This window comes from Cyrtonyx montezumae, unplaced genomic scaffold (genome assembly GCF_038088225.1).
Source record: "Cyrtonyx montezumae isolate F1298 unplaced genomic scaffold, pur_monq_1.0 scaffold_10, whole genome shotgun sequence".
Taxonomy (NCBI): domain Eukaryota; kingdom Metazoa; phylum Chordata; class Aves; order Galliformes; family Odontophoridae; genus Cyrtonyx; species Cyrtonyx montezumae.
Genome location: NW_027071826.1, coordinates 34,141,462 through 34,161,137, shown reverse-complemented (window position 1 = coordinate 34,161,137; position 19,676 = coordinate 34,141,462).

The following is a 19,676-nucleotide window of genomic DNA, read 5'->3' as shown; positions in this document are numbered from 1 at the left end:
GATACTATGAACTGTGTATAAAAAGAAAATCAACTTATGAAGCAGCTGTTATCTACCATGTAAAGATATAATTAGGGATACTTCAGTACTTATTTACTGAATAGTCCATAATTCTAGGATGTATGGATTATTCTGTAAATATGTAATCATAGACTGTTTTATTTGATGGCCTTTTCTAGCAACTTCTCTGGAGTTGTTGTAGGCTCTCACATATATGTACTTCTAACTTTTTTAAGAGTGGATTTATGGAATCTACCACGATAACTTCACAGGAGACATCGTAATTCGCCGTGTAGATATGCATTTGATATGATTTTGTTTTTTTTCAACAGCTTTAATGATGTTAACGATTTGTAATAAAAAGAAAATCAAAACTTACTTTGCAGTAGCCAGTTTTCAAAATAATCTCTCTCCAATGCTTTGCAGAAATAATCACAAAGTCAAGCAACTCAAAACTTGCTTTTCCCATAGCAGTGCCTCAGTGCTCTTGCGGTTCAATGAAAAGTGGTCTCTGGAGGTCAAGTTAACTCAAATTCAGTATTTTTAATGTGCTTGCCCTTGACCTACTGGTATTAGCAAGCTTGTATACTTGCTGGTAACACGAGTACGCTGCACTGCAGTAAAAGTGTCGAGGACCCATACAGTGTTGCAAGAAACTTCTAGTGGAGATGACAAAGACGCGAGATGCAGTGAGGTTTAGAATGCAGAAGTGAATGATGGACAATGTCCTATTTATCTGCAACTGTCAAACTGCCACTTAGCCTCTTTCTGGATTCTGCTGAAATCCTGGGTTGGTTGGGTTTTTTTTTTGTTTGTTTGTTTTTGTTTTTTTGTTTTTGTTTTGAGACAGGAAACAGTAAATTGTCACGCAAACCTCTTATATTGAGAATACACCAAGAAAGTACTCTGAATAGTTACAGAACTGTGTATGAAAGCTGTAATCTTTTTTCCTTTAAGTGCATGTAAAGGTGAGTGACTATATCTCCCACTCATTAGGGAGAGATTTGTTTGCTCTGTTTCATTGGTGTCCTAGCATATAGTTCATTACGATTGTACAGACTTCTATAAATAAACTTGGTTTGTTGGTTTAATAAGGTTGATTATGTTCATCCCTTGATCTGAAATGCAAAGAATTTCCTGTCTCTGGAAGTTTGATTTTTTTTCAGGACCTTACACTTCATGTATCAGTCTAGAAAATTAAAAAGTAGAATACTAACACTATAAAATAATAAATGAAAAATAAGGGCTTTCTTTTGCAAGAGGGACTGTTGTCTACTGGATCACTCCGTAGTGGCTGGAGTTGCTTCTTACCACTAGAATCAAACACAGCCTGTTGGAAGGTCAGTTTGCATCTCTGCTGCATTTCATTAAAAACACAAACATCACTTGTCTTATGACTATACAGGCTTCTTCTGTAATGAAAGCTGCTAAAGCATGCATCTCCTGAATGAGATGGAGTGAGACTGTTTCAGGGCTGTGTTAGGCTTGATTAGCTCCCTTGTTGCACTTGGAACAATAAAATAGGTTTTGCTCCTTAGGATTTTTTTTTTTTTAATTAATGTGCTTCTAAGCATCTACGCAAAATCACAGATCTTAAAATAATCTTATCAAGTGATCTTGAGGATGGACTGACAGTTTTCAACTGGCTATAGGAGGGAGAGTCAAAGGAAAAAAATGGGATGTGCTGGTGGGCCTTGAAGGAAAAGAACTAGCTGTGAGAAAGTGAGACCTGAAAACTTAGGGGTTTACAGAAATACTTTGTTGGTTATATGTGCTGGGGGATAAAAAGACATACGGTGGTCATTTTGGCATCTTTGTTTTCCTTCCCCATTGAACCTGGGAAAATGTTTGTCCAAACTACTTTAAGCTTTGAGGCTCTTAATTGTGAGAAGTGCTTTAATGCTTAAGCTACTGATATAAATGCAGCACAGTAACTTAGCTTCTTAGAAGGAGATGTTTAGCATTCAAATAAATGGGTCATTTATCTTTAACTTTTAGCTGGAATGCTTAAAAGCTAAGTGGCTCTGTATCACCACTGTCAGTCACTCTAGATCCCCTCACCCCCATCTAGAAGGAATATCATGTGAGCAGTTTCTTTGATATTGTTTGCAGTTATCTGGGTCAGCTAAATTTTCTAGCAGAAGTGGTTGGAGTTGAAGAACCTGGGGCAGGTCTTTGGTTTATTGGTAAGTTTCTATCAGCTTGTTCTACGTAAACGAATGAGAGTTGATAAAATCTATCTGCAGTGTATGCAGTGTAATACTCTGGCAAGCACAGCAAGGTTACTCATTTCAGATGAGATTCATAAGTACAATCAGTGATAAATAATGTACATACAAGTGAGAACTGCAGGTTATTTTGTCATGACTTCATACAGTGATTAAGTCTTTGGGACATTGGATGTACGATAGTGTGATTTGGAGGAAGGGGCAGAAGGGGGTAGAACTGATCTGGCTTTGCAGGCGATGTGGGCAAGGTCACGGTACCTTGTTCTACTGTGGCAGTTGCAGAAAAGAAATTCTAAAGATATTGACTTAAGAGCAGGGAGGGGGTTGGATTTCAACAGCTGAGGAAGATTACCCAGGATCAAAAACAAAACTATATTTTGTTATTATATTCTAAGGCAGAAGGGCCCCATAGGGATCATCTAGACCAATTCCTGGCTCCACACAGGACCACCCAAAATCTGAAATCCTTGTTGTTTGTGACTTTGTATTGTGTGAAAAGTCTGTTCTTAAATTTGTTCGCTTCTCTGTGACTGTGAACAAATGTGCAGTTGTCATATGCTGCAGCTGGGGGCAGGAGTCCATCGGCCTCAAGCACAGCAGCATAAATGGCAACTGCCTTGTTACTTTCTTGGAATTTGTGGTGGCAGGTCTGACAGCAGGTGAAATTTCCATGTTAAAACAGAGTGTCAGCTCTTAAGCTAGATACATGGAGATCAGTTTTTATACCTTTTACTGGGAGCTATGGTGAAGGAGGAGGTCTTGGGAAGTAGCAGCCTGAATGTGAATAACTCAGCAGCCCATATGTGGATGCTGTGTGAGATCACAACTTTTGTACATCCTCAGCTCCTTGTGCATCAGGTATTTCTCATTACATTCAAGCAACAACTGATTTCTTTTGATGTTTGGTGACATGACAGAACAAAAGTGTTACGCGCTATCCCAACATATGTAAAGGATATGATGAAAAATTAGATATTCTCCACAGAGCAGCCCTGATGCAGTGACTTTTCTGGCTGCAGTTACCAAGTCTCTGGAGCGATGATGGGAAGACTGGGGAAGGCAATGGGATCTGCATGGAGCCCTCACGGAGAATATTTTCATTCATGGGTGTCCTGACCTGCAGTCACTGGGTAAGACTGCTTATGTGGTTATTTTGCACTGTTCACTGAAAGCTGATTCTGCGGTCTTTGCAGACTGCCGTGCATTTTGAACTCTGATTCCACTTGTCCTGCTGCCCTTAAGGAGTGAAATCCACTGTAATCCAGCATAGAATAAGTCATTGCTTGTGACACATTCATTGATGCCTGGTTCCTAACTGTAAGCTATGTAAAATCAGGGAACATCTGAATTCTGAAAGCTGCTTATTGTCCCTTTGTTATCCTATGTTTCTTAACTTCTGCCTTGAAATAAGCTCTTCAATTTTATCACATGTTGAAGGAAAATGGTCTGAAGGGTGAGCTTTTCAAGACAGCAACTTTTCCAACTGCCCCTCTGTCGTATGTTCTTTTCTCTCTTTCCATGAAGCCCTGCAGTGCCCCAGCACAGCAATGGCTGTGGTGTGGCAAAGGGGACTGCCGTGCTGGATCACAGGAAGAATGAAAGGCAGGCAGTGTTTTGAAGGCTGATCTGTGGAAACCTGGTAACTGTTCTCCCTGAAAGCTCCCTTGACTTTTTCCCAGTTCTCTGAGCTCAGGAGGGCAAAGAGTCAGCATTGCTATTGAATGTGCTACATAACTCCCACAGCTCACTATTACCTTGCAATCACCCTTCTATAAATCCCTTCACAGGGTTTTTTGGTACCAGTTTGTAATAATAGAGCTGTACTTTATTTGATGCTGGAAGAAGTCCAGCAGATTACTGTTGCCTTGGTTTCTGTATGAAAGTATATGTGTGTGTGTGTGTGTGTGTGTATATATATATAATGTACATTTTGGGGTTTTTTATTGCAGCTGAAAATTAATCCTGGGATAAGACCAATATTGTATTGTAGAAAATCATTCAGTATTAAAAACAAATCGATTTGTCAAGCTGAACTTGACGAATCAAAGGCAAAGTACCACTCAGCCATGTCAGGTAGCCGTGGTAACCTTCCACCTGGGCAAACACATGCAAAAATTCACCTTGAGGAGCACAAGATGCTTAGGAGTTTTTTTTTTTTTTTTAAGAGTAATAAATAGTTATACCACACACATAGTCAAGGAAATCAATGGCATCAGAAGGCTCTAGGTTTTTTAATAAAAGAAATCACATAAAATTTATGAAAATGTCTTACATGGTACTTGTGTCTGTAAATGGAAGACAGTGAAGACTCAGCACTTAGAAAATCTGGTTGCTCTGGTCCAGAAATCCCATAGCTGAAATTAGGCTGCTGAAAATGTTGAGACAATAGAGCAGCTATTAGCGAGGTGAGTTGTTATGCACATACGTGCATAAAAACAAAACCAAGGGAGAACTAGTTTTTTGAAAGTAAATTGAGCTGCGTGATTTGATGAATCTCCTTTTAATGGCTTAGCACATAGGCTGTTGTTATAAGGTGCTTTAATACTGACTAAAACCAGGAAATGGTGAATTTTTGAGGGGATTTCTCTTGGTAGTGGAGGACTGAGTTCTTCAGATGTGAGTGAAATCATTCCATTTGGTTGTGGGAAGTAGATGAGAGCTCACTTGCTGAATTGCTTGGGCTGTGTTCCAGCTTTGACGTAAGGAAACGTTTACATATTTCTTTTTTGTCTCTTTCTTCTTGATCCTGGACTTGACCTCAATAGACATGAGCAAGGCTAATAATAATTAAAAAAAAAAAGTAACTTAATAGCCACGAAATAAAGAGGAAGAGTGTTTATTTGTTACGGTAGAACACTGTTATCAAAACCTAAAGATGAAATTTTTTGTTTTGGACAATAGCAGGTCACGAAGCTATAGAGAAATAGCATTAGATGCTAGCACTGCATTCAGTTTCCACAAATACAGCATGGAGAGAATCCTGAAGCTATTTATCAGTCAGGCTAGAGGGTCAGAAGTTTTGCAGGATAAGTTTCTTTGATCTTTAAATTGATTTGGGATTCACTTAGAACAGCAGAAAACTTGTAAGGATCTTTTCTCTGAAGAAATTCTTTACTTTTTCTGACAGACATACTGTGCTACCATGAACTTTACTTTTTGACTGATCTAACCAGGCTTTGAGAAGTTGATTTGTCTTTTCTGTCAAGGGACTGAGTATTTCACAGTAAAACTGTGTGGTGAGAGATACAGAGGGTTGGTTTTATAATAGATATTCAGCAAGAGGAGTTTAAAATCATACAAATTGGTCAAACAGAGAAACAAAGATGCTGGATAGAGAAATGCTCCATTCTTGTTTTGTTTTTCTTTTTTTCCCATTTCTTGTGTATTCTTTTCTAATTACATCATACATGGACTATATGCCTTTACTCTCAAGACTCGTCTGCTTATCCTCGCCCTACAAATTATCTGTCATTTATGAGATACTAACTCCTAATCTGTAGCCAACTAGAACATCTTTCAGATAAGTTCCTTCATGTTTTCTGCTGTGCTGCTTCTCAGGTTGTAGCAGAACTTTGTGCAAACACTCTGAAGGGTCCTGAATCACCTCTTGGTTTTCTCTGCAGGGTCTTCCCCACCCTGATCCTTCCAGTCAAGCTCTTCTCCTTTCCTGTTTCATTTGAGCCTGCTGGGCCCAGCCTTCTCCCATGCTCCCCCTCTGCAGAGAATATGGGTGCGTGGCCTGCAGCTGCCAAAGGGAGTGAGCAGCAAGGATTTCCCCTGTTATTCTTGAGCCTAGACTTGGTGGCACTGCCTGCAGAGCCAGCCCATACTCCTGCAATTTTACTCTATCATGCATGTTGCTGAAAAACCTTGCAAACACCCTGATAAAGGATGAACTGTGATCTAGGCTGAGGCAGGAGGACAGACTCACTGTCATTTAGTTTTCCACTCTGCTGTTGCTGCTTAACTATAGGTTCCAGTCTGTTAGAAGCTAGTGCCTAAGGAAGTAGCTCTTCCTTTCCTTTGCTTTAGTTTTGTTTGTTTGTTTGTTTCTTTTTCTTAAGGTTATAAGTCAGCAGTGCATGCTTGCAGCCCAGAGCTGCATTAAAAAAGGGGTGGCCAGCAGGAAGAGGGAGGTGATTGTCCCGTCCCCCCCCAACTCAGATCTTCTGAGGCCCCGTGTGGAGTACTGCGTCCAGGCCTGTGTCCCCCAGAACAAGAAGGACACAGAGTTCTTGGAACGGGTCCAGAAGAGTGCCACTAAAATGATCAGAGGGCTGGAGCACCTCTCCTGTGAGGAAAGGTTGAAGGAACTGGGCTTGTTTAGCCTGGAGAAGAGGAGGCTCCAGGGAGATCTCATTGTGGCCTTCCAATACTTGAAGGGTGCATATAAGCTGGAGGGGGATTGGTGATTTACACAGGTGACAGGACAACGGGGAATGGTTTTAAACTAAGATGGGAAATATAGGTTAGATGTTAGGAGGAAGTTTTTCACTCAGACGGTGGTGACACACTGGAACAGGTTGCCCAGAGAAAATGTGGATGCCCCATCCCTGGAGGCTTTCAAGGCAAGGTTGGATGTGGCTCTGGGCAGCCTGCTCCAGTGGGTGATGACTGCCCATGGCAGGGAGGTTGAAACTGCATGATCTTTGAGGTCCTTTTCAACCCAGGCCATTCTATGATTCTGTGATAAGAAATGTCTTCATTTTTCTTCTGTAGCACTCCAGCAACATGAGCCCTCCCACCATGACTCTGTGCTCCCCAAACGATCCGAGCCCTGTAGCTGCATGCATGACTCTAATTCCTTGTGTTTATTCATCGTGCTGCATGCATTTGTGTATGGAAACTTCAAAGAAGCACAAATTCATGCTAGTGGGCTTTCCTGTAATGATGTCTGGTAGGCATTTCTTATTTACATGCAACTGCTCGAGCTGACCTCGCTTCAGGACCGTTTTGTTGATTGATGGAATTTTTTTTCTTTTTTTCTTTTTGTTTTGTTCAGATCACCCCTTGTCCCTCTGTGTGTCAGCCATTCCATCACTCCCTCACAGGCGTGCTGGTACTCCCCCTCAGAGCACATAAAACTTCCAGTGCCATCCTCTTGAATGGCTTTTCTGCAGAACTGCTTGCCCCTTCTGGGGGCAGGGAGGAAAGTTATGCATGCACAGAACAAAACTTTGTTCTGTTTTGTTTTTTTTTTTGTAATGATAGGGAAAGAGAATGCTGTTATATCCTAGAATACTTAGACTCGCTGGAGTTGCTTTTTCTTTTTGTGCTTTGCAAGGAAGCCTATACAGTACGTGTGTTGGTGCTAAGTAAGGGTAGCTAGGAGAAATTGTCTTTTATGGTTGACACAAATGTTATGAAAATCTATTCCAGAAACCTTACACAGTATGCTCTCAGAAAAGAGGAGTGGTTGCTATGTTCACATATTTGTTAGTATTTCTCAACAAACTTAATGGTCATAGAGCTCTCAAGTTGTCAAATAATTGTATATCTTCATGGTGATTTCATCTCTTTTTCTCTATCCATCCATCCATCCATCTCTCTCTCTCCAAGTTTGAACATGCTTTCAGCTTAGCCTCCTCACCTAAATTAAGCTGTTAAATGCATTAAAGTTAGCATGAATATTTCTGACACACAAAATGGGAATTTCACAGAAAACTGTGGACTGAATAAAACTATGTCTGTTCTCTATGGAAATCAGTCCTTTTGGATTCAAAATATGTTCTCCAGGCTTATGATAATAGATTTAAATCGGTGTATGATTTGATTCAGTAAGAAGATGCAGAGCTGTTGGAGTGGTTCTGGAGGAGGGCCACAAAGATGATCAAAGGGCTGGAGCAGCTCTCCTATGGAGACAGGCTGAGGGACCTGGAGCTGTTCAGCCTGGGTAAGAGAAGGCTCCAGGGAGACCTCATTGTGGCCTTCCAGTACTTGAAGGGAGCTTATAAATAGGAAGGAAATTAACTATTTACATGACAGTGATAGGACAAGGAAGGAGAACAGTTTTAAACTAAAAGAAGAGAGATTTAGATTAGGTATTAGGGGGAAATGCTTCACTCAGAGAGTGTGAGGTGCTGAAACAAGCTGCCCAGAGAAGATGTGGATGTCCCATCCCTGGAAGCATTTAAGGCTAGGTTGGATGAGGCCCTGAGCAGCCTGATTCAGTGACTGGCAATCCTGCCCACGTCAGGGGGCTTGGAACTTGATGATCTTTATGGTCCCCAGCAACCTAAGTCATTTTATGAAATATACTTTGTACAATACAAATCAGTTATTTTGAAGACAGAGAGAGAGTTGTTTCAAGATATTAATAGATATGCTTATTGATTGAATTCTTAACATGCATTTATCAAGCATTAAGTTAGTGTTCATAATAAAAAGAAAACTGTCCTGCTGTGAAGTGTGATTCTAAATGTAAATCAAGGAAACTCTTTCCTACACATGACTAGTTTAGACATAAAGGTAAAAATAAAACGTTGGAAACAAATAGCTTATAATTGTTTTAGAGAAGACAATATTTATGTGCTCATACATTGGCCAGGTCTTTTCAGGAATATATGATCTCATAATGATCAATGTTCAAAGTTTTTGAAGGTATGAGGTGGAAATCACTGTAAGATAAGATAAGATTAGTGAAGCACTGGAACAGATTGCTCAGAGCTGAAGTACATGCCCTACCCCTGGAGATGTTCAAGGTCAGCCCAGTCCAGGCTCTGAGCAACCTGATTTAGCTGTAGGTGCTTCTGTTCATTGTAGGGGAGTAAGGCTAGATGGCCTTCAAAGGTCTCTTCCAACTCAAATGATCCTGTGATTCTAAGATACAGTTACACAGCAAAAAAAAAAAAATAATAATCTACAAATGTTTTAGTGCTTCAATAAAAATATTTTAAAGATTAATTTGATAAACAGGCCCATCAAGTGTCTGAATTCTGTAGTAATTATGGAAAATGAAGGTATAAGATTTTGCTTTGGTGAATAAAGCAATATAAAAGTGGCTAAAATTGTAAACTATTAGCCTCAAATGAAAGCAGATGTAGGTGTATATTTCATATTCGTTGGTTTATTACTACATATATATATAAATATATGCATTTAAAAAAATAGAAATACCAAAGCAAATTTTGCTATGTTAATTGCAGAAATTTAGGGTCTGTAGCTCAAAATGGCTTAAATCCTGTACCAGGTGGACTGTCTTCTCACTGAGCAGTTCAGAGTTCATGTACTAAACCTATAACCTCATAAAAAAATAGTATGTGGTATGTTTGAATTGGCATACTAACATGATAACGACTTATTGGTTGTTATAAGCAGTACAGAGTTGGTTCCGTGCTTGACCAGTTTAAGTTCAAATATTTTGTAAAAGAATATGACTGTATGTACTTTCTGTTAGAGTACTGACTATTCACGTTCTGGTAGTACTGTGGAATAAAGAACAGACAGATTAAAAGGCTTTTAAAAGACCAGAGAGTTAAGCCCAAACTCTTAATTGGCATAACTAAAAATCTTTGAAAAACGAGGTTTTCAGTAAAAAGCTGAAAACTGGACTTCCTTACAATGTAATAGGCAGTGTTAAAATGTGAATATTGTGGTCTGTTACTTGCACAAGGAAAAAATAAAGTTGTAAATGTTGGGGGGAGAAAAGGAGACTTGAGACAGTATAACAGCAAATAAGAATAGATTGTAAGCTTTCTAAATTTTAATGAAGTTTCTAAGAAAAATGATTATTTAATACTATAAGACTTGTAAAAGGAATAGTGAATATTTTCATTTGTATATAAAAAGGGGAAAGGGAGGGGGAAAAGAAAAAGAGAATTTCTGGTTTCAAATTAAAATACAGGACAGGCTGTTAAAATTTGATGGTTAAGACTGAGCCAAAGGTTGCAGTGAGTGATCTTTAGGAGCTGTTTTGGAGAATTACAAAAGAAAGCACAGCTCAGAGATGCTTTGAAAATTAGTGCTATATACTTTGTATGATCTTTTTTTCTTAGAAAAGACTGATATGTAAAGGTAATTGTCCCCCTCTGAAGCTGGCATGCTGGACCCAAATTGGCTGTTGATGTGAGGCAGTGAGAGATATACAGGATTTCTGTCAGTACTTCTTAATGCTCTAGGTTAATCTTTTCCTTTTATAGTAATTTTAACTGTATGTTTGTTTTAAAAAAAGTCAGACACTTTAGTTGCGAGTTTTAGATTAGAGTTCTGAGGTTTCAGTGTGATAGATTAGAGGTTGCCATGTATTATGCAGGAATAAATTAAGAAAAACTGTCCAGTGTTTAAAATTAGACTGTCTAATTATATGACCGGTTGCTCGTTAATAGACTGTAGAAGCTTGTTCCATGTGTTATTTCTGGCTCAAGTTATTCACACTATCCTTTTTTTTTTTTCCTCAGTGAACAAACAAGACAAGGTACAAAAAAAGGTTTTAAACTCAATAAACTCAGATTGCAAACTAAACCTTTCTGTGGATTATCTGAAGGTCTATTAGAAGCTGAATGAAAAGAAAAAACGCAGTTATGGCACAGTGTTGTGATTATTTCTATTCACTCCTTATCTTACTTTCTTCAACAAATGATTAATTCCACACATGGAAGAGAACCAGAGCTGGTGAGCGTTTCATTGAAAATCAAAGCCCTGTTATCTCAACCGTGTAGCACTGCAAGGGAGCTGGAAGTTCAGCTCTGATGTGAGTATAGGTATTCTGGTACCTGGTATTAGGATATTCTCATGAAAGGAGGCAGCTCCACCACCCATCCTTCTTTCTGCCTACTATAGACAGAAACAAACTTACAGAGGAATAGCGTATGTTGGCACGCTTGTGCTATATGAACACAGCTAAGTTGGTTACAACCATTCAAGCTATATGTCTATCTTGTGACAGAGACCCTAATAAAAAAAAAGATGGAACACAGATGCACTCGGGAATAAAGAAATATCACACCTAGCACAATGTTGTACATAGAACACAAAGGTTGCTGAATGGCTGGTAGGGCTGCTGGCCTGGTGGATGTGTCAGCTGCAAGAACGAATCCCTAAACGGGAAGGGAAATTGAATGACCAGAAGGAGAGTTTGGGAGCTGCCTGATGCGTTCTCCAGCTCTTGTATAGTCTCCCTCGCAGCCCTGGCTGTGATGGGGAGAACAGGAACCGCCTGGCTGCCAGCAGCAGCTGGCTCAAGTGAAAGGATTTCAGCTCAACAGAACATGTTTTTCACAAAATGCAGCAAACTAATGAAAAGAAATTAAGGCAGGCTGTCATTTAGCCCTGTCTCTGGTGCATAGCTTGCTGTAAGTGCTGGTTAAGGGGCTTGCCACTGGAGAAGGAGGAGTGCCAGGCCTGAGGGGGCCTCACACACCCAGTGCCTCTGAACTCAGCCCTGGGCCCTCAGTCCCTGCAAAGGCTGTGTTGTGCTGGAGATGTGCTGGGCCACAGGCCTGTACCTGTGGTGCAGCTTGCTCAGGGCCCCAGCCCTGTGGTGTAGGTTGCCTTTCTGGCTTGGTCTGCCTCAGCACCATGAAACCTGGCCCTTTTGGCCAGGGCCCTTGATGGGACCTGGGCTCTGTGTCTGGCTGGGTGTGGTGGGGCAGGCCCTGATAGCCTTTGCCACGCCACATTCTGGAACCAGGAACTTCTCTGCAAACGCAGGCTTCACCTCAGGAATACTCACCTGTGGGAGGGCTGCAGCTTTATTGTCTAGGTACCGGAACAGAGCTGTACTTCTACACATAAAGAAGTTGGTAAGTAGATGCATTTAATCTCACTTCATATTTCTAAGCAAGCTCAAGATCAAAATTTCATATTTGTTTGGTGTTCACTCAAACTGTGTCGCTCTTCTTCAGACAGTTCTGGCCGTAGAAGATACCTGTGGTGATTGTTTGTATAGCTCTAAACTCCCTTTCTTACCTAGCTTAGGTTAAAAGCCTTTATTTGTCAATTGTTGTGTAATCTGTACTTCAAAAATGTCATTGTTTTTTTCTGCCTTCTTTTCTGTGTGATAGGACGTTTGTAGGACATTAGAGCACTTTATGTGAAATTCTCCTGTTGCTTTTAACAAGAAACTTCCTTTTCTTCCCCACACAGAAAGCAGTATCCTCTAGAATAATAAGAGAAGGCTTAAATCTAATGCTAGTCAGGGTTATGTAGGAGGAAGAAAAATTGGCAAGATGTAGATATGTAAATTACCTAATTCTGTGAGTAAAAACATCAGTCATGCATTCCTGAATACGTGAAGACAGATAATTTTCACAGCTAATCTCTTTTTTGGTAGGTACTTCATCCTAAACCAATGTTCAGCCAACTCCCTGCCAACAGAGTCTGAAATCTCTATCAGACTTAACTTTTCGTTTACTTTTTTTCTGCTTGGAAATGTCTTTGATGTCTGGTTTTTAATCTTATTCATATTATATTAAGCAGAAGACAGAGATTAAAATAAACAATGTTTAGCCTGACTTAGAATCACTGTCACAGATGCTCCCAAGTATTTAAGTGCTTAAATATGTTATTATTGCTCGGATCCTCTATGTTTATTTGTTTTGGATAGCCATTTTGCTTAAAATTAGAGTCATACAGAGACAGTGCTTAGTGTCAGATATGGTGACGATATTATATTGCTACATGGGTTCCCAAGGCTCTAGGGCAGTCTTGAGGCCAAAATGAACATCTGTTTTCCTTCTCTAGAAGTACCACCGGGACTAGTTCTTCAACTTTCTTGTGATTTCTGACAGAGAAACTAGGTGTATTTCTTCTCAAGGTGCCTCAGAGTACCTTTCTCACCAGGAGTACATACAGCAGTAAAAATCTGGTTATTTCTGTGTGCTTGCAGCCATGATGTTGAAGACCAAAATAAGACAAATTATGATCTCTTCCTGCAGAGGTCACGAAGTCTTTTCTACCAGTGAGAGTCAGTGAAATTCACAGTGGGATGAGTGTATTGGGTCATAGAAGGCACCCTGAGTTCGAATGCTTTTCAGCAGCATAGGTGCAAACTTGATTTTTCCAGCCCTATTGACACTGTGAACATGAGTAAAAGAATGAATTTCTAAAAAATGCCCAACTATTCTTTTAAGTGGGGAAATAGTAGAATCACAGAATCCTTAGTGTTGGAAGGGTCCTCTGAAAGCCATCTAGTCCAGCTCCCCTGAAAGCAGTCCTTGCATCTCAGTAGAACTCAGAGATGTGCCTCAGGGAGTATTACTTTACCTTCTTATTGTGTGATGTTACTCATACAAAAATCTGATAAAAAAAGTAGGGCATTTTCCTTAGGATCTTCCTCAAACAGTGCCAAGTATCAAAAGTGACAGTGAAGTTTAAAAAAGCTTTCACACAGAGCATTCAGTGACTTGCTTGAATCATGCAGATTAGTGTAATTCACATAGTTCCAGGATATTTGCACTCATTTTAGCTATGTCTCAGCTCCATTCTGCATGTTAGTCACACGTTAGACTAAGTCATGTGATCTTTCCGTGGGCCCTAGTTTCCTGTTTTATTTAATAGGATTTTACAAGTTCTTCAGTGTTCATCAGACGTGCTGAGATGAAGTGATAGGCAGTAGTAAGGATTATCCTTAGTAGTCCTTTACATTGTGCAGGTAAATTCTGTAGTTTAATAAATACTTCAGTCAATTTTTCTAAACCCCAAATACAGTCTTTCAGAGTTGTGGGCAAAAGCCCAGCCTATTCTGTTTTGTTGTGAGGTATGCAGTTATTAGTGTAGGAGGATACCTTTCAACAATGAGGTTTTCTTTCCTTATGCACCTTCTCCATTTTCTCAGACAACTGTTTACGTGTTATACAAGTAGTGTGCAATATATGCCCCCTGCATCTCTGCAAGGCTCAAGGCTTCTTTGTGGCAGCAGCAACAATAATAAAAAAGGGTATTTGTCGATAAAAAGAGGAAACGTTTGCATCTTTGAAAGGATTCTTTCATTTCTTCACCCCTTAACGTGCAGGTTTCAGGACAGCTCTAAGGTGACAGTGACAGTTCAAAATATATTAGCTGACCTCTTCAAAAATCAGCCTGCTAGGAGCACTTTTCCTGTCTCCTCAGAAAGCTCCCTCCTCACAATGCTAGCATCCCCCATCAGAAACACTGTGCATATCCAGCCTCAAGAAGCCTTTGCTCTTTTCTAGCTCGGTGTCCCTGCCCCTAGATTTCACTGCTTCTTCTCACTATCTCCAGCGGGATGTGAAAAACCAGTCTCTCTGTAAGTCATTGTAATTAGCTCTTGGCAATCCAGTGCTTGGAGGTGCAGCATGTAGTCCAAAGCAGCCCCTTTGGTTGTTGCTATTTAGAGGTGGCTATGCTATGTGGCACAGTGGTTTGCTCTTCACAAGAGCAGGTGAAAGACAGTAAGGAAGCCACACTTAAATCACAAACACCAACTGCTGAATTGTCAAGGGACACTACCTTGATACAGCAGTAGGTAGGCTCCCTGTTGTGGCAGACCTTCATGCAAGATGGCCCAAAGGAAGGTGTTTTTCTCGTAAGTGGTAGCAGGCCACAGCAGTTAGTGCTGCACACTTACAGTGCATCTTGGGCTCCATTTAAGTCCTGTTTAAGGTTTAAGATAAAGCCTTATCACTCCTGGTAGGGTGTAGTTTAAGACAAGTAACTTCTTACTGATCTTTCGTCTTCATATGTAATCAAAAATGTGAGTTACATATGTGTAATGGAATCTGAGAAGATGTGGCACAATGGCTATATCATATGTACTTGAGATATTCTTATCAGAAAGCTGAAAGCAAACTTGCTTTTGCTACAAAGTGAATTGAGATGATATGGCACACTGTGGAAAAGTAATGTATGTAGTTAACTGACCACAAGTGCTGGCAGCACGCAATGTAAATACAATTTGATTTATCTCATCAGTTTCTTGTCAGACATACAGCAAGAGGAATAGAAACAGTTCCAGGAGAGTCACGCAGAGGTACATCCTTGCCTCTGAAATGGAAATAATGACAATGCTGATGTTAAGGAGAGTACAGAGACTTTCTGAGCAGGTTTTTCTGGAAAAAGCTGTCTTCTTGTGTGAGAGCAGGTGCAGGTGGTCAGGAGTAAATGTTTGGATAACTATTAACAGTGATATGAGGGCTCCTCTGAAAGTAATGCCTCAGCTCACAGTGTCGGAGACAAATATTGGCAGTATGGCAGTAGAGGTTGAACTTTCCTGCCAGTATGGCGTCCCATTTTGTTACTGCACAACAGATGGCAGCAGAAAGGTAGTCTGGCAAAGTGACGTCTGACATGGAAGTGAGCACAGTGAGGTAGCAGGTGGTGTGTTTCAGCAGTGGCAAAAGTGACAGTGGATCACCTGTGTTGGCGCAGATTTTATCAAGCACAGAATGTAAGCTCTTGTTTGTTGCTGGTGAAAATGCATAGCTAACAGCCACGACTATGTTTTGTAGCTGAGAATTTGCTCTATCAACTCATGTTATCGTGCCCTTTGTATCTGTTGTAGCTTCCATGGGAATAAACAGGAGGTATTATTTTTGGAGCAACCTACATAGTATGGGTTCACTACTTTCCTTGTGTATTAGAGTTATTGGAAAGACTTCATTAGGCACAATCCCTTCTTGAATATGCCTTGTCCCAAGGTTCTCAATGTCACAGGTGATAGCAGAGCAAAAAGAAGCCTTACTATTCCAAAGAAAGTATAAAAAATGTCCTGGTATTAGCTTCACAGTGTACAGAATATTTCTGGAACGATGGCCCAGAATGGACTCAGCCAGAAAAAAAAATCTTGGATTCACCAACTCTTGAAATTAAACTTTATCACATTATCAGCCTTCATGTAGAAACGTCCACTTACTACTGAATTGAATGGGCAGTTCAGAAGGACAGTAATTTCTCCTGAACATGCAGTTCGGCACTTGAAATCAATGGGAACTGAGTAGAGATCTGTGTGGATGCAAATATCTTTCAGGCACACCTGAAGGATCTGGGGAAGGGAGCAGGAAATCATTTTTGTGCCTGAGATGACCTATCCCATATGTGAATAATAGAGTATTGTGTGTTTTTTCTCCAGTTCAGTGAACAGTCCTGAGAAACATGGTAAAGGAATCCACAGACTGAAATGCACTAACGTAAAACATCTCTCTCATTTTTCAACTAGGCCACTACAAACTTTGTTTTGAACAGAGAGAAAGTATTACATTATTGCAAGACTATTCAGGCAAACCTTAAAGAGTTTACATTGGTAAATGGTGGTGGGATTTGGTGTACATAATATATGAGCTCCAGTCTAAAACAGGAGTCAGCAGTTATACTCCTGCCTATGAAAATAATACAGATGCTCATTAATTGCCAGCATTATTTGACCTGAATGCCTGTAGAGGAACGTTTCTGTATTGTGTTGTGTGTACACTTCTCTCAGGCAATTGCAGAATCATAGAATGGCTTAAAAGCCCAGGCCTGCCACCCACTAGATCAGGCTGCCCAGGACCCCAGCCAACCTGGCCTTGAATGCCTACAGGGATGGACCATCCCTGTGCCAGTCAGTCCCTCGCCGTACTCTGAGTAAAAATTTTCTTCCTGACATCTCCCCTCTTGGAATGTAAAGCCATTCCTCCTCATCCTATCACCATCTGACCATGTAAAAGTCAGTCCCCCTCCTGCTTGTAAGCTTCCTTCAAGCACTGGAAAGTTGCAATGAGATCTGCTTAAGATGTTACCATTCTTGAACTTTTCCCTGAAAAGAGAGCAAACCCTAGCATATGACTAAGTTTATCTGTTACTTCCTTCTGTAGATTTGGCTCTGTTTCTTGTCCTACCTGTTGGGTGGCTACCCTAAAATGTATGATCTCGTTCATGAGTTTTTGGATACATCTTTAAGCCCAGAAAAAAAATTAAAATCCTAATGCAGTGGTATCAAGAATATCCTTTCAGGATTCTTAAACTCAGTATATTTGGCTAGACAGAGTTGATCAAATGGGTGCTAGAAAGTATATATTCCAAAAACACAAGTGAAACGAATGTATAGCTGCCAATCTGAGCACAACACTCAGAAAGGCAGAAAGATGGCATTTAGATGTGAATTTCCTAAATTTGGGGGAAGTTTGATTTTCAAAATATAATTCTAATAAAAATACTATATTCAGGCTTGAACAAGATGCTTATACATCTACATGCCAATCAAGAAATTCAGTTTATGTACAGGTAAATGAAACATTTTGCAATGTTCTTTTGAAAATGTATGAAATTCAGCTGTTAGCTGATCCTATTTAGAACTGATCCTGTTTACAGAACTATCATCGTTTACTTTTCTAGCAGATCTTGTACCTGTATTAAAGAAGGGTCAGGAGCAGCAGTATAAATGATCCAGCAAACAGTGAGGTCATTAGTCTGTTTCAACAGTGTGTAAAAGGAAGTAATTAAGGCGAGACAATAAAATGGAACATACATTTTCTAGAAGTAGATTGTGCTGTACTGTTCTTCAATGAGATTATTTAGTTAAAAGAGATGCCATGGCTTTAATTTGCCTGGACTTGGGGAGAGCCTTTTGCATAATAGCTGATGTGTGAAGGGCAAGTGTCTAATTATGGGTAGGTTTTTTTAAGCAGATAGATAACTTGTACTCTGAAGTAATATGGGGCCTTTTCTGCATATACTTTATTAGTTTTCTTACATTCCTTAATGAGTCTGTTTGCTTTTTCTTGTCTTTCGAGTGTATATTTCTTCCCTTCTTTTGCCCTATCAGAAGGGGGGGGGGGGGGGGGGGAATCCCAAATCTGAGCATCAGGAGGTTTTTTTGAATACCACTGGAGTTTGACCATAGCCCATACAAACTTTATTTAGGAATTGTTATTTAAGTAATCAAATATAAGTAGGGTTGAATTAAGGAAAAGCTGAATGGTGGAACAACCACCATTCAGGGATTAACAGAGATTATGTAGAGAACACAGTGAAGCTGATAATGCAACCATCTGTTTCCAGAGATCTTTCCAGCCCTTTAGCAACCTTATCATTTCAACTCAAACACACTAATATTATGTACAGGAATTACTGTAATTTCATTTTTTGACATGGAAAATCTTATCTGTAGATCAAGCTCTGAAGATCACCCTATGCTTGACTGTGACCAAGCTTTCTCCCTACCAAATGTTTGTTTGAGACACGCCTGCACTTAGAAATTTATCTTCTAGAGATTTTAAATACATAACACCCATTTTTGTTAGCTTTTTTGATATAAATAATAAGCCAGTTTGTGTGTAACTGGTCTTATACTTCTGAACTGCAGCCTACGTATGTATGGTAATGATTATTGAAGTATGAAGGTAAAGGGCCCTGTATACAGATGATCCTACTCGTAGAGTTGTGCAATGCTTTCCATTGTTACACTTTCAGTTGTTTGAATTTCTTTCCCCCAGATTTTGCTGTTGAGACTGAAAGTATGTAAGTTTGCTTTTTTATTTAATACTTTTTGCAATTAAAAGTAGAATTTGTAGAATATTTCCGAAGCGTGTTAAGTTGCAAGTCATTGGTTTAAAAGATAATGGCCAGAAGAGAGTAGTAACTGATACTGATACCTTCTACAAGCTCTCTTACCAACAAGAGAGCTTAAGCAGCCCTTCAGGCACCTGGAAAATACTGCATTTCAAACACTGGCTTAAGAAAGCTGAGTGTTTTCTCTGCCTTTAAGCAGTTTGTGCTCTTTTGCTATTCCAGCTCCAGTCCTTCAGTTGCACCTTCATGGGAGACTGGAGAAAATCAGAAGAATAACCAGTATACCTGAGCTCTTTTTTTAATTGGTCCATCTCAAGGTCATCCAAGCCTTTATTGACTTATTTTTCTTCCTGTCTTTGTCTCACTTTACAGACCAAAGGTTGATGCTTGTTTGATTTAGCTGGAGAAATTTTTGTCATGATTCATGGGCTGGTGACTGAGTATGGGCAAATTCAGGCTGGGAAGAATTCAGTTATCTTCTTTACTAGAGAAGATACAAGAGTGGTGGTGAGTTGAGACAGAAGAGTTGAAGACAGATTCTACACTGTAAAAATGCAAACAAAACCAAACAATAAACGAAGAGCAACAATGTATTAATCAAGGTTGGCTGCTTTTCTGGAAATAACCTCCAGAGAACTTGTGCTGTGGCTCTTTCTCCTTTTTGTTTAAACAGACCGTAGTCGTCAAGTGCTGTTCTCACAAGAAACAAAAATCTTGAGTCATTTTGCGCTGTTTACTTAATTATTAGCAAATTAACAATTATTAACAAACGGTATTGTGTTTGTTAATATACATTGTGTCAAGTGTTACAGGAACAGAAGATATGCTGTGGATGTGCTTCTTGGGGTGCTGTCCCTTTTTGGATTGACAAGTAGCAGTGATACAGGTCTTCAGGCTGCCAGTCATGGTATGGTGTCTGGTTTTCTAAGAACCAAGTTTCACTGCTGGCAGTCATGGTCCTGAGGTAAAAGATGGTGTCACATTCCAATATAAAGGAGGGAGACG